Raw genomic sequence first — 16,040 nt, forward strand, 5'->3', positions numbered from 1 at the left:
AGCCCGAATAGATAATATTTATTTAGAACTCTGAGAAACTCACCTCCAGCCTTGTTGGGTTCAGGGTGACGGAGGATTGATTGAAGTTGGTTGAAACTGCGCCATGATTCTGAGCAGGCCATCAAACTCTCAAGCTCCAGCTCAGCCAGTCTGAGAAACACATTGGTAGCTTGAATTACGGGTTTGTTATTAATATAATGTGCCTTTTGTGTCCCAGCATAGTACATTTTTCAACAGGTTTTTTTTATTAAAGATGAAATATTAACCTTAACTCTAAATAAACAACATTTTGTATATTTTATATAAAAAAATATTAAGAGGTTGGTTATATATTTAAAAAGGATTACATTTTTTAATCATGTGTTCAATGTGGTTGATTATTCATTTAGCTATTTTCTGGGCTAACCCTGGGCTAACTGTGCTAACCCTGCCCTTTTAAGAAGGTAACCTTTACCATCATAAGGTTAACATCACAATCTTAAGGATATTTTCTCATATTTTAATATACTCATATTGTCTCCATACTTATCTGAGGTAAAGCTTAAGATGTCATTTTAGAAAATCTAAATGTATCTTTGAAACAGAACATAGTCATCGTGAACAATTCAGCAAAGTAAAAAATTAAAATGAATAAATTAAAATTAAGTGATTAAGCTGGAAAATTAGTTTTCTGTCTAGTCTGAAGTCTTATAAATATGACAAATAGTCAAAAGAATAAAAAACTGTACAAGTTTTACGACTATAAAAGGTCCTGATAATTACCCATTAATTGTGATTTGCTATTAGTATTAGATGTTAATAGGGTATAGATCTTACACTTCCACAGCGTTGTACTTCATTTCCATGTCCTTAGTGAATGAGAATCTGACCTCACTCGGCAAATCAGACGCTGAATTCGCATCAATGCTGGAGGGTATTTCATCCTTTTTCATCCATCTGCAGGACAGAAATAATGTAAATGAGTGAACGAGGTGGGCCAATTTTAAGCAGTAGATCAGAATATTTAAGATCTTTGTGAAAAAATCACATTATATCATTATTGTAAGTTTTCATGATAAACGCAGTGAAAGAGCTGTGACAACTTCATAAATAGCAGCAAACTCAAACTGCGTTACCCACATACAGCAACAGAGGAAGCTCCTCACATTCAGACTGTGCTAACATGACATAAGGCTTGGAAGAAGACTAAGGTAGAGTGAGGTAAAGTGTGGTAGAGTGAGGTAAAGTAAGGTAGAGGGAGTTAGAGTACGGCATAGTGAGGCAGGCTGAGGTAGAGTGAGGTAAAGTATGGTAGAGTGAGGTAAAGTATGGTAGAGTGAGGTAAAGTAAGGTAGAGGGAGTTAGAGTACGGCAGAGTGAGGCAGGCTGAGGTAGAGTGAGGTAAAGTATGGTAGAGTGAGGTAAAGTAAGGTAAAGGGAGTTAGAGTACAGCAGAGTGAGGAAGGCTGAATTAGAGTGAGGTAAAGTAAGGCAGAGTTAGTTAGAGTGGGGCAGGCTGAGGTAGACTGAGGTAAAGTGAGGCAGAGCTAAGATAAATGAGGCACGGTGAGGTATAACAAGGTAGAGTGAGGAATGCTCAAACTAAACGATTTATTTTGGGTGATTTTAATAAATTGAGCACTTTTATGCTCTATAATGGAGGTTTTGTGCCCCCTGGTGGCAAGTGATGAACTGCAGGCCACTGTTCCTTGGCAGCAGAGATCTTATTAATGAGATTATTTTTAATTGAGGTCATTAATTATTATTAATTATATTAAATAAAACACAAAAAAATGGGTAAAAGTGTGCATGTGCCAGTTCCTTTTCCATCTTTCAAGAATGCTGAGACCACCTGTTGTTTTGTAAAAACTGATTAAACAGGTTACACGGGTACCAAATACACTTACCTGAAGTTCTGCTGCCTCTCTTTGAGCTCCTGTAGCCTTTGGAAGCGGAGGGCAATTTCTGTTTCCTTCTGGACAAGTGTAGCTACACAGAAAATGAAATAGAAATGTATGAATTTATTCGTCCACTCTAGAACATTACATTACATTTGGCAGACGCTTTTGTCCAAAGCGACTGACATACCGGCGTTTTGAAGTGCGACCACTGGTAGTAGAGAAGTAGCAGCAGCTGCATGACGGTTCTAGCTAAATAACTAAAATGTGTACCACATAAAATTGGTTCAGGTTACGAAGCACAGCCAGAATTCATACATAAGGCACCTCAGATTATAAGACACACTGTCCATTTTCAAGAAAACAAAGGAAAAATACAGTACATACAGAAATTAAATCTCTATATATATAAACGGTTGAAACGACTATTTTAAATATTCGCTGGCATTGGGCCTGGGGGGCAAAAACTAGCGTCAAGGTCCATAAAATGCCAAAAATTGTTGAATGCCTAGTATAAATTTTTAAGGCTCTTTACATTATTAAGGCAACTACTTAGCAAAACTGTATTTCTGTTTTATTCAGACATTCCTGTAATAAATCAGTAATGTATCAGAAGCTGTGCTAACCCTTGCTGTTCCGGAGAGAGACGATTGGCTTTTTGCTGTCCAGCCACTGGTAACAGGGGAAGACGACTTCATCTCCTTCAGGTGTGGTCACCACCAGCTTGGCACAGAACCAGTCCTTAAGGAAATGCAGAAAGCCTGACCTGGCCTCTAGTTCTACCAGCAGGACGGTGCCAACATTGTTGTCACAGCGCACTGTGACTGTGCGCTCCTGTCAGAAAAAAAAAACAGTTTAGTATTATAGATTTAGTATTATATACATAGAAAAATAAATAAAAGACAAACGTATACACCATACTTGTGCTGTCCATGCACCTTATACATTTGCACATGTTGAAATGAAAGTGAGGCTGGGTGGCCCGTATGGACAAGTCTCCCGCATATCAGTAAGGGCTCCCTGATGCTCGCAAGTCAAATAAAATCTCCCAGAATGAACACAAATCGCATGTGTAAAAGAAAGATAGAGGTGCATATTCACGAAGAGCATGCAAAACAAATAGGATTCTAATTGGCTTGATCTCTGCAAAGAGTCTGTGAGACAGCCAATTAGTTTTTAGTGTGGGCAGGTGCCCATTGGGGAATAAGTGATTGCATGTTGAGGTGAGTTACTGGGAGGCAGGCAAAAAATGGGCAGAAATAAGTGCAGGATTCCCTGGGGTGTTTTACTAAAAGGCTACAGCAATTGGATGGAAGGTTATGTGCACAATGTGGAAGGTAGCTAGGTAATCGCCTTTGTTTGCTGTATTGAAAGCTTGTGTGTTACATAGCTTTCTAGCTAGTAAGTTACTAAGTAACTTAGTGACTGTAGAAAAATACCTAGTAGTTTGTCTAACTACAGTCCTTGTGGTAGTGTGGGTGGTGTGGTCAGGAGGTACCTCTGTTGAATAGCAACTTTATGGCAAAGGAGGTGCTTGGAGCAGTTGTAAGCTGTTCAGCTGACGTAAGTTTATTGACAAAAAAAAAAAAAAAAAAAAAAGAATACAATACACTATATACACTTAGTAGGAGAAGGCAGAGATAAGTGGATTATGCTACCATAGTTAAGACTTTAAGGGTAAAAACCGTAACCCAGTCCTTAATAGAGTTCTTAAGCTTTTTAGCTCCAGCAAACATGTCCGTCCCAGAGAACCCAATCTACCTCTCCTCCAGTAATGCTCACCCTATACCCCTTAAATACCCCCCGGGCTAAACCAAAAGAGTACATGGGGGAGACAGCTATGAACAATTACATATATAACAAATATACACATAACCGGTTATTTCCATTCATACAAAATACTAGGACTAATAGGACAGGTAAGTATAATACACACACATATATATACACACACATTTAATTAACAATTCTGATTTTTTCCCCCACAGGTAATCTGGAACAGCCCCGGCACCAAAGGTTTCTTCCCACCCCATGACCCGTGCGCTGCCACTCCCTAAGGAAGCCGGTAAGTAGCAGGGGTAACCTGCATAACTGAACACTTCAATTTTTCTTTTAGGATGATTGTTGATTGGTGTGGGGACCCACCATATCACAGTCCTCCTTACAGGCTTCACTTAACTGGTAAATAACATGGGCACAACATCCTTCTTCAACTGCCGCATTCTAAACAGTGTCTTAAACACACTCTTCTGTAAAGTGATCTGAACTTATTTTTTTGTCCATGTTAATCTGTAATATCAAATCAGACATAAAATTAATGTTAAATTGCCATTAAATGCCATATACAGTCCAGCTAAGCATGTGAGCGTACACTCTTGTAAGACCAGTCTACCCACGCTAGCTAAGCAGGCTTCTCCAGAGACTGTAAAAAAAAGGTGCAATAGAGCTGAATAACGTTTTAAAAAACTAATTCTGTGGGGATATAAAAATTGGACAGTATAAGCAGAGGTTACACTAGCTGTTGCATGTAAGTAATGGAGGTATAATTACAGTATATTGGAAAAAAAAACATGATAGAAAGTTGTCTGCTAGGTTATACGTGTGTGTTAGTGTTAGCTAGCTAAGTTTGCTAGGTTATATGTGTTAGCTTTAGCTAGCTAAGTTAGCTAGGTTATATGTGTGTGTTAGTGTTAGCTAAGTTTGCTGGGTTAAATATGTTTTAGTTGGCTAGCTAAGTTTGCTAGGTTATATGTGTTCGCGTTAGCTAGCTAAGTTAGCTAGCTAAGTCAGCTAGGTTATATTTGTGTGTTAGCATAAGCTAGCAAAGTTTGCTAGGTTAAGTGTGTGTTAGTTAGCTAGCTAAGTTAGCCAGGTTATATGTGTGTGTTAGTGTTAGCAAGCTAAGTTTGCTAGGTTATATGTGTGTAAGCATTAGCTAGATAAGTCTGCTAGGTTTAATTTGTGTGTTTTAGCATTAGCTAGCTAAGTTTGCTAGGTTATATATGTGGTTATATTATATTGGTTAGCTAATAATAATTATTATTTACATATATTTCACTTTATAATACTGTGACATAATCAGCAGTAACTCATAAAGAAGAACACAGAGACCTAGTCCCTCATCTAACAAATTTTTACAAGATTAGGATCAGTGTTCTCAAGTCTCACGCTTTGAGCGTGTCGCGCTCACACGCCACACATGGTATTTCTCTGTAGATTAGCACTTGTGATCATGGGAAGGTTATGTTTACATATCTGTATCCAGAAATCAGAATCAGGGGTTATTCCATATGGATAATTGTTGATGCTTAGTGAGAGAGTGGAGTTTGTGATTTAGTGAAATTTCGAGAAGGTTAATGCTGCAGGCCGGAGCCCCAGTGGGCATGGCTAAAGGGCGGAGCATGTGTCAATCATTTTCGACTGCAGTCAATCAGATACTACACTTTCGTTGTCAATCACTTTTTATTAAGCCAATCCTCAGACAGACCAAGCTGTCCATCATTTTTTACTGCAGCCAATCACCTTAACAGATCTGTCAAAAGAAGGCGGAAACTGCGGTGCTACCGGATAAACGTAGCGCGATTTAAACTTCTGAACAGCGGTGAAGCTGAATGTGTATAAGTATTTTACGAAATACTACATTAACAGTTTAAACACATTTATGTGCTACTGCAGTTAGTCCTGCCTATATGCCGCTTTTAAACAGAAGTAACTGAATGAAAACGTTAGAAAAGCCCTGACTTTTTAAAGATTAAAATACTCGTTTTTCTGGAATGGCACTTTCGTGATTTTTTTCCTTTATTGCAGTAATTGCATTAAATCGTGTATATGTATGTGTGTGTGTATATATATATATATATATATATATATACATACATACATACATATACATATATATATATATATATATATATATATATATATATATATATATATACACACACACACACACACATACATATACACGATTTAATGCAAGATAGATAGATAGATAGATACTTATTGATCCCCGAGGGAAAATTTTGGAATTACTGCAATAAAGGAAAAAAATCACGAAAGTGCCATTCCATAAAAACGAGTATTTTAATCTTTGATTTATAAATATCTAAAGTCAGGGCTTTTCTAACGTTTTCATTCAGTTACTTCTGTTTAAGAGCGGCATGTAGGCAGGACTAACTACAATAGCACATAAGTGTGTTTAAACTGTTAATGTAGTATTTCGTAAAATACTTCAGCTTCACCGCTGTTCAGAAGTTTAAATCGCGCTACGTTTCCGCCTTCTTTTGACAGATCTGTTAAGGTGATTGGCTGCAGTTAAAAATGATGGACGGCTTGGTCTGTCTGAGGATTGGCTTAATAAAAAGTGATTGACAACGAAAGTGTAGTATCTGATTGGCTGCAGTCGAAAATGATTGACACATGCTCCGCCCTTTAGCCACGCCCACTGGGGCTCCGGCCTGCAGCATTACATAGATGGAAATTTCCACCAAGCTGTCAGAGTTGTTGCTATTGTTAAAATGTTGAAGCAGGCATGTTTTTTGAGTGTATGAGTAATAAGTGGTAAGTCTGCTATCTTGATATTTTTGCTTAGGGTTTGTTCTACCGGCTGGAGATATCGGACAATAGCATTCGCTGAGGGAGGCTATCCTGACCCAAACTGTCAAAACCACCCCATATCAAAAGCTCAAGCACAAAAAACTCACTCTAGCAAAACCTGCAGCCACAGGCATGCAAGGAGAACATCCGAGAGGAGAAAAATGAAACTCAAAAGCGATATTTTGTTGTGCGCACACAATTCCCTTTTTTTTTTTTTGCTCGCGGGTTTCACATGTGCGCTCACGAGACGTTCATTTATACATGCAAAATGTTAAAACACACTGGTTAATTTTTTTTATCTGGTATTTTTGCACCCCCACTTTTGACATTGATGTGACACCATAGTTAATGCAGCACTATTAATTTGTTACTGCTCAGTTCTTGCTTAGTTACCTATTAACTATGAAAGAGTATTATGAAGTGTTACCACTTGCAGTATTAAATGAGGTAAAAAAAAAAAGGTATACTGTCAGAAAGAAAAACAGTGGGATAGAACTATAAGTTAACTTTACTTAAAATTACAAAATAAATTTAAACTTTAATATTAAGTCATGCACATAAATAAAATTTCAATTAAATTTCAAGAAGTATTATAACAGTGCACTATTAGTTACTTAAGTTTACTAAATAAAATAAATAAAAAGTGTTCTTATTATAATTCATTTAATTAACCCAAAAATTTAATAATAAAAAAAATCTATAATGCAAGAAAGCAATGTGTCAGAACGTTAGAACTTACCGATGAAAGTGGGCTGTGGAGAACCTGGGGTTCACTGTTGCAGACGCTGCCTATCAGCCTGATGTAGATGGAGTCCAGGGTAAGGACAGTGCTGTCAAACACCTCAACCTTATACTCCACCATGATCACTCTGCTCTTACACAGTCAGGCGTGTGGGAGAACACTGAAGACAAACATGTTATATTTCAAAACAATATATTATGCATTATTTCCACTTAGACATTTATTATTTCATCTGGTGAAAACCCTTCCCTTTTGTAATATTTTAATATATAATCACAGAAGAAAATATTTCAATGTCAGATTTTTCTGGTATCATGCAGCCCTGCTAAGATGGTTTGGGGGGTAGTTAAGGTTCTAAGTGGTAGCTGTGGGTTATTGGGTGTTAGTTGTGTATTTGTATAATTGGGACATAAGTGAGAAGGTTACATAAACTTTTGCACCCTATTCATTCCTATGAAATAAAATAAATCAGAAAAAATTATGCATTTACAACTCTTATACAACTCTTAATCACAACTCTTAGTCACTGTAATAAATAGATTTCTCAGAAATAGAAGAGTTAAAGAATGCAACTGACCTGAATCTCCAGGAGGATGAACTGTAGTGCAGATCGCTGCTAGTGGGCAGAAGAGAAGAAGAAACAGAGTCTTCTGTCGGCCTTTTTAATGTTTGATCACAGAGGCGTGGCCAATATAAAACATGTACAGTACCAATCAAAAGTTTGGAACTACCTTCTTTTCATTCAAGATGCAGCCATTTGAAAAAAATTAGGACACCTCATGAAAACCTTTACCTTTTAAAACATATTTATTCATATAGACAATTGAGCTTCATATATGTCACCGGGCCCAGCGATGGATTGGCGGCCTGTCCAGGGTGTATCCTGCCTTCCGCCCGATGCCTGCTGGGATAGGCTCCAGCCCCCCCCCCGCGACCCTTCACGGATAAAGCCAGGGCCGCCGCTCTGCATACGCAGACAACGCAGCCAGCGTTAGGCCTCAACCATTTTGCAGTTGCAGGGAGCCAAATTGACTGAGAATGAAATGTGTTGAAATTATGACATTATTAAATTTAAAACCCAATGTGAATTATTTATGATACGCTCATCTTTTTTGTCTTTAAACATTGCATGGGGCACCTACTCTACTACTTAAAAGCGGCATGTTATTATTTTTGTGCATAATATAATGCCCCCACCCCTATTGCCTGAAATGGCACGGCTCGGTTTGCTCTGTTGGTTGTTGCCAGATGTGACATTTTCCAGTCAAATAAATAATCAAAAAATGCATGGAGGCGCTAAATCTTGCGCATGTTTAACCATTTTTAAAGTGTATGTGGCCATTCTATACAAAAACTTGTCCAGTGCAATATTTGTGTAAGTTAAAAACTTAAAATAAAATAAACAAATAGGATGAAAAATCTTAACTTATCTGGCAACCTTAGTCCTAACTAAAGTAGCAACGCTACTTGAGTTTGGCAGGAGACAAGTTCACCGCGCGAAGTTGCTACTAAATGGTAATTCAACTATGAAGCGACGGTTTGAGTCTGGAGCTGAGAAGAAGAAAAAGAAGCAGAAAGATGAGGCCCATGCATCCCTTTCTGGTGAGTAACTTCGATGATAAAGGTTTAAATAGTTTTGATTACTTCATGTTCAGTGGTGTTGCCTGAGCTAGTTACGTTGGCTTTGCTGATTTGGTAGCTTTAAACGCTTAACTAGAAACTAATCTGGGTATTGCAAGGCACGTGGCACGTTTGCAAATAGTAGTAGTTTGAAGATTTTTAGTGACTTTAATAAAAAAATAATAAACAGAGTAGCCTACCTATTGACTAATGCCGTCAGTGCACTATCCAAATGGTCTGTATGACAGCAGGATCAGACAGCTCTATAGATTTTGACAGGCTGATATAAATACACCACGAATATAAACGATAATTTCATAACCTTTAAGGCTGGCTTGTGTAAATGACGTGTCCACTGCTTAAAATAGACATGCATCGTTTCATTTATTATTTATACATTATAAATAGTACTCTTGTGCTGTTCTTCACTGTTATTGGCCTTACTTATAACGTTGTAAATATTCACAGTTACATGTGTAATTTTAATAAATAGTAAAATGTTGCGTAAACCTTTTGTGTTTGTGTGTGTGTTTTTTTTTTTTGTTTTTTGGGGGGGGGGGGGGGGTTGGGGGGGGGGGCCTCCCTGACCAGTTATGCTTAGGGCCTCCAAAACCTTAGCAGCGGCCCTGGATAAAGCGGTTGACAATGAGATGAGATGAGATATGTCACCGGGGAAAGGACGCACACCAAATGACAGAAGAAACTTTTTCGGGTATTTTATTCTGATTTTTGTTGTATTTAAAACAATAAAAATAAAAATGAATACACTGTAAAACCCCAACTTAGAACACAGCACAGTATTTGGTAGTGGCACTAATTACAGAAAATAGATAAATAAAATTAATACCACATTAATACCATTAACAGAGCTCTTTTTATATTTGTTTTTAAGCTCACCTCGATTTACTCAACAAGACTTGAGCATTTCTTTAAGAGAACTTGGACAAACAGCTTCTGTAACCCAGAAAAATACAAGGCTTGACCACGAGGAGCACACTACCCCACTGAAACAATGCCATCTGCCCGCATCTGGTTGTGATTCATTCAAAATACATGTTTAGAAAGGCAAAATAGGCATCTACTACTGTTATAGGCCAACTAAACCTTATATTGTTCAGTATTTCCTGATTTTTACCTCTTATTTCATTAGGATGGCTCTGGATGGATCCTAAAATGGAGCACCACCATTCACTGCAGCTTGAGCCTCCTTCTCTACCATGCTCTTAGCTCCTCCCTTTCCTCTCTCAGGGTGACAACACTTCTGATTGTGTTTCTGAAAGTTACAGACACACATTTTAAAGGTGTATTCTCAATTCACCACCTGGCTACATATAAAAGGCACTAAGAAAATTGGTTATCTATCATTTACTGGAGTAAATATTTTTTAGATGACATTTTACTTCTACTCCTTACATTTTCACACAATAATCTGAACTGTAAACTCCTTACATTTTAAAAACCGCGTTATTCCTTTTTCATTTCAGCTTCTTTTCCTTCCGGACTCTGATTGTTTAAAAAAACCTATTGTGGTATGAAAAAGTTTGGGCACCCCTCATAATGTTTATAATTTTCTTTTTATAAATCATTGGTTGTTTGGATCAGCAATTTTAGTTAAATATATCATATAACAGATTAACATCTGCTATGTAATATTTGAGAAGTGAAATGAAGTTAATAGGACTTACAGAACGTGTGCTATAATTCTTTAAACAAAATTAGGCAGAGCAAATAAGTAAAGTTATTTAATATACTGTATTTGTACTAAAATTCTATCATTTATAGCAGACACGTATGCGTCTGGAAAGGCAGCCTAGTACATTGCATTCCTGTAAATCCATTGAACCAGGACATTTCTCTGAATGCAGCAAACTGAACACATTGACTCTGGGACTCCTTCCCCCAGATACTGAGTCAGTTCACCTCAAAGTGCAGTAGGGCTAAACTTGCATTTCCACAATCGCATGACTGCACTTGCTCAACACTGGTGAATCCCCTGGATTGGAACTGAGAACTGTGATCACTTTAAGACGTTCTATTTCCAAAGACGTCTTCTTTTCCTCAATATGAATTCTGAATTTGTATTTTATTGTTCTTCAATTACCCGAGTAATAAATATATTTGTTTGTGAAATCGAAACATTTATTTATCTTACATTAAATTGAATGGATACTTTATTCTTCCAAACTTACTTTTTTACTCTAACTCTTTTGGTTGCCCTGACTCTGTAGTTGAACCTAGTATTTATCTGATTGACTCAATTAAAAACTATTTTACACCTATTCTAATTCATCTTTTACTACTTGAAACGTCTAAAATTAGAATGTGGTGCATCAACTGCAGGTGATTAGAGATCTAAAGAACTCTTAAAGTGTTTAGAAAGAGTTAAAAAGAGGACAAATTGTTGGTGCACGTCTTGCTGGTGCATCTGTGACCAAGACAGCAAGTCTTTGTGATGTATCAAGAGCTATAGTATCCAGGGTAATATCAGCATACCACCAAGAAGGACGAACCACATACAACAGGATTAACTGTGGACGCTATAAGAGGAAGCTGTCTGAAAGGGATGTTCGGAAGCTAACCCGGATTGTGTCCAAATAACATAAAACCACTGCTGCCCAAATCACAGCAGAATTCAAAGTATCCCCCAACTCTCCTGTTTCCACCAGAACTGTCCGTCACCACAATAAATTATTGTGGTCTAAAATCAGGTGTTTCAGTTTAATTGTCCAACCCCTGTATATATATATATATATATATATATATATATATATATATATATATATATATATATATATATATATATATATATTTACTGTAGTCTATATAATTTGTTATCTTCAGTGGTATGAAACAAATTTGGCCACCCTTGATAATTTACATGATTTTCATTTGCAAATCATTGGTTGTTCAGTTTAGCAATTTCAGTAAAATATATAATATAGCAGATGAACAAAGTGATATTTGAGAAGTTAAATGAAGTTTGTAAGATTTACAGAAAGCGTGCAATAATTATTTAAACAATATTAGGCAAGTGCATACATTTGGGCACCCCAACAGAAAAATTACATCAATATGTGGGTAAATACATTTTTGCAGAAATAACAGAAATATCAACCACCCTGGGTATAAAATCAACAACTTAGCAATCTGCCCCATCGATAGGCAAGTTAAAACCTATATTTCCTATTAAATCATATTTAAACTGAACACCTCTGCAAATTATTATACAGGCAGTATGTGAACTTGTAGGACACTTTGCACAAACTTATACTGCAGGTTTTAACCTCCAACTGTGATCCTGTGGGTTTAGCTGGGTTCCAGAACAATCTATTTGTTATCTATTTCTGAACATTCATTTTGTGTTTAAACAGTAACTGATTAAACTCCCACTCCCGCCAATAACAATTCAGTTCTGTACCGCGCCACAACATATTCTGACGGGTGCAGACCTCTACTGTAAGCCTCCGTGCCCATCCGTATCTCATCTTGTATTCATACTAGAGGTTCTCAACAGGGACCTAGAATCTTCTTTAAATTGTTCAGGTTTATTGTTGTAATCAAACGTGTATTATCATTATAATCACCCATAAGCTTCATTCCATTACAAATGTGTATATATATATATATATATAACTGCATCTACAGACATTACTGTGCTAATTTCTACTCTGATTCTGAGCTAATTTCTGTTCTGTTTTTAGTTTTTTTTCTCTTACTTGTCTGTACCAGTGTTTCCTCTTTTTTCCTTTTAATGCAACACTGGAATTAACCATCGAAGACCAGACAAACGCTGACAAATGCATTACTGCTAATTTCTGAAAAAACGCCCACATACACACAAACACACACGTAGACACATACTTCAAGTAATAGTGTTGTAAATAATTAAAGATTTTATTTTTGTATGTCTATTACTTTTATTATTTAATTTCTTTTAATTGCAATTTGATTTCCATGTTTTTCTGTTCCTCTTTGCAAAACGCCCATGTTGAATCCCAATTATTTATTAATGGTAAATGTCAATGGAAGGTGAAGTGAGGAGTCAAGATTTTTAATATAAAAAAAGGACAATCTTTGTCTACTTTTGAAAATTAATAAACAACAAAGACTCTTTGAACTTTTACACAAATTTTTTATTACTTTTTCTACTTTACAGACAACATTTCCTTTTGCATATTTTGGACTTTGTGTCCTGTGTGTGTATTAGCTTTGTCCAGTTTCTGTTCTTTTTGGACAACACTTATGTACTTTTTGTCTATAATGAGCTATCTTTTTTATATTGTGTTCTTTATGGACAACCAGCATCCACTCGTTTGTACACACTTTAAAAACAAAGGTTTCGAAATGTATGGTCATTTCTTTGCTTTTTGTCCTTTATAGACATCATTTATCTACATTTTGTACTTTAACTGTGTTTGCTTTTCATACCTAATGCACAATATTTGCATGCTTTTTGGGTGATTGTGTAAATGTATTGGTCTTTTGAAATGATCAACAACCTTTGTCCATTTTCTTGTATTTTATGTAAAAATAACTTTTTCTGTTTTTTGTCATTTACAAAAATCTAGGTTTTACACCAGTGGCGATTGCTCTAAGACTGCAAGGGAAGCTCAGCTTCCCCTAAAATGTAAAAAAAATAAGTGATTAAATATATACTGTTGTGTGTACATGTCACTGATTAAATATGCGCTACACCGCGCTGAACTTAGTTCAGAATCAGCTTCTTATCACTGGTAACGCCGCGGCTTTCCTCTCACTCATTCCCGCAGCTTCACAGCGCTGCTTTAAACAGTGCACAGACTTCAATAGCGGAGCAAAGCGCGCGGCGAAACGAGACGAGTCATTGGATAAATGCTGGGCTTTGTCCCGCCCATCGGACGCTCAGCGTCTCTGGGGGTCTATGGAGCAGTGGGCTGGCCTCAGCTCAGCTTCTGCATGATGATTGGATCATGATCTGTCTGAGGCGGAGTCCCTTTTTGATTGACAGCGAAATAAGCGAATCAGCGATCTTTTAGTGTAAAAATCTGTGATGGGAGCATTTTCATTCTGTTCTGAGTTGAACCTGAGACTTTCCTAATCTTTATAGCGGCATTTTCTTTATTAAAAACGAATAGCAACAAATCGAGCATCTATTTCTGGTGCTTTTCTGTAGCTGCTTGTGTTTGGAGACTGACTTCTGTTACTCTTTCTGACTTATATCACTCTTTCTGACTTCTATCACTCTTTTCTATCGCAGTTTCTGTCCAGCGGGTGCTGCTCAGCCCCTCCACCGTCACAAAGCTCTCACAGACGGACACACTTCACACTAGCCTCGCTCCAGTGCAAGCTGCACATAATGTCAGACAGTTTTAATGCTGTGGACGGATTTTGGAGAAGCCATTTGATAGTCTTCCTTACAAAGAAAAACTAAAGAGTTAAACAGCAGGGCAGATCAACTACCCAGATTAATTTGGTGTAAAAAGTGGGGAAAAGTAACGGGTATTTTCAGCTGTTCTGTTATGATGAAGTGAGCTGGCTGACTGGAAGTTGTCAGGGGGTGTGCAGGAAGGAAGGACGAGGAGAGCGGACGCAATTGCGAATATTTATTAAAGAAACAAAAAGACTGAACCATACAAAGAAACACGGAGAACGTAGAACTGAGAAACACTAAACACCTGAACTGACGTAACACGTACAAAACCAGATAAGGAATACAGGAACAAGGGGACTATATAAAGACACGGACAAAAAGGTAATGAGGGGCAGAGCCACAAATAGACAAGGGTGAGTGGAAAAACACTAGGGAAGAAATACAGAGGAGCCGGGTCACGTGAGAATAGACAGAAAACAGGCTAAAGATGTGACAGAAGTGCTGTAACAAATAAAATGTACTGTTGTCCATGCCTCTTGATGAAACTATCTCAGGACATAAATGAACAGGGGCAAGTAGTAAGTATTGTGTTATCATTAAAAATAATTTAAATAATTTAAATTAATAAAGGGATTATTCAAGGAAATTAAAACTGTCCAAAAAGGAACTAAATTTACCTGCATTTTTTCCTTTACCAACTTTAAAAAAATTGCGTAATGTTTTTTTTTTTTTACTGATCATTTTATGTTTATTCATGTCATAGCGTCTTTTTTATGTAATTGTTCAATGTAAAGAATGGGTACCTTTTTGTTGTGTGGTGAAAACTTGAAAAATAATGCCTTTTGTTTACAAAAAAAAAAAACATCTCAGGGAGAGTAGAATTTACGTATGAATAAAACTACATATGTTAAGATGTAGGCCGAAATTGAGCTTCCCCTCCTTGAAAGACCAGCATCCGCCACTGTTGTAGACCAACACTGTTGACAGCATTCTTGTCTCTCCCTTATTCAGCTCTGCAGCCTCTGGGCTACGTTTCCCAGGATGCACCACACACTGACATTACACACAATCTTGATCACATGGCAACATACTTGACTCTTCCAGGAAGCAGGTCACCTGAGTACTAGCCCTGTAAAAAGGGCTCATTTGCTCTTAGTCGTTGCCGAAAATTTATGGTTCAATTCTCGTACAACGCCTTCCCCTATTGCCTGTGTGGATCTCTCATTTTCGACCTTGTTTTGTTCACCGACCTCGATTCTTGTCTACTCTCTGATATAGCCGTGCCATGTATGACCTCTGGACTGTTTACCTAACCTGGTATGATTTCTCTTTTTTGCTGCTGTTAGCTATTGTTGACACTTTTCTGTTTAACCTTCCTTTTGCCTAATACTTTTGTAAAAAATTATAATTTTATCTGCATCTGTGTGTCTGAATTTTGCCCAGTCTTGATAACTGTCATGATAACTTATTGCCCTGTTCAACACTGAAAGTTAAACTACAGCCATGTGGCAGTGGAGAACATGTGGGTAAGGAAACAGGAAATAAACTCAAACCTTACACTGTTACTGTTATCAGCATTTCCAGTGAAATAAAAGTTTGGTGAGAAAACAGAAAAGTCAGGCCAGGAGGAAGCTGATAAAAGTTGCGGCTAAATATTTTACAAGCTCAACAGTTCCAGGTTTCCAGCAAACAAATAAGCACACAAGCTACTTTCTGACTCATAAAGTCCTTAGTTATTAACAGTATTTCATATTAACTATTGATAAGTGCATCATTAAAGTATTATATATTTGATTTCTTTTTATAAATTACTTCAAGTAAAAGTTTAAATGTCTATGGTAGAAGATGTGTAAAG

General features: G+C 37.1%; 1 pseudogene; it reads right to left on the reverse strand.

Moving 5' to 3' along the window:
- LOC103039624 (polyunsaturated fatty acid lipoxygenase ALOX15B-like) overlaps positions 1–7,335 on the reverse strand; it is a 398,882-nt pseudogene extending 391,547 nt beyond the window's left edge.
- Between the last annotated feature and the right edge of the window lie 8,705 nt (positions 7,336–16,040).

The sequence above is a fragment of the Astyanax mexicanus genome, chromosome 17 (genome assembly GCF_023375975.1).
Source record: "Astyanax mexicanus isolate ESR-SI-001 chromosome 17, AstMex3_surface, whole genome shotgun sequence".
NCBI lineage: Eukaryota > Metazoa > Chordata > Actinopteri > Characiformes > Acestrorhamphidae > Astyanax > Astyanax mexicanus.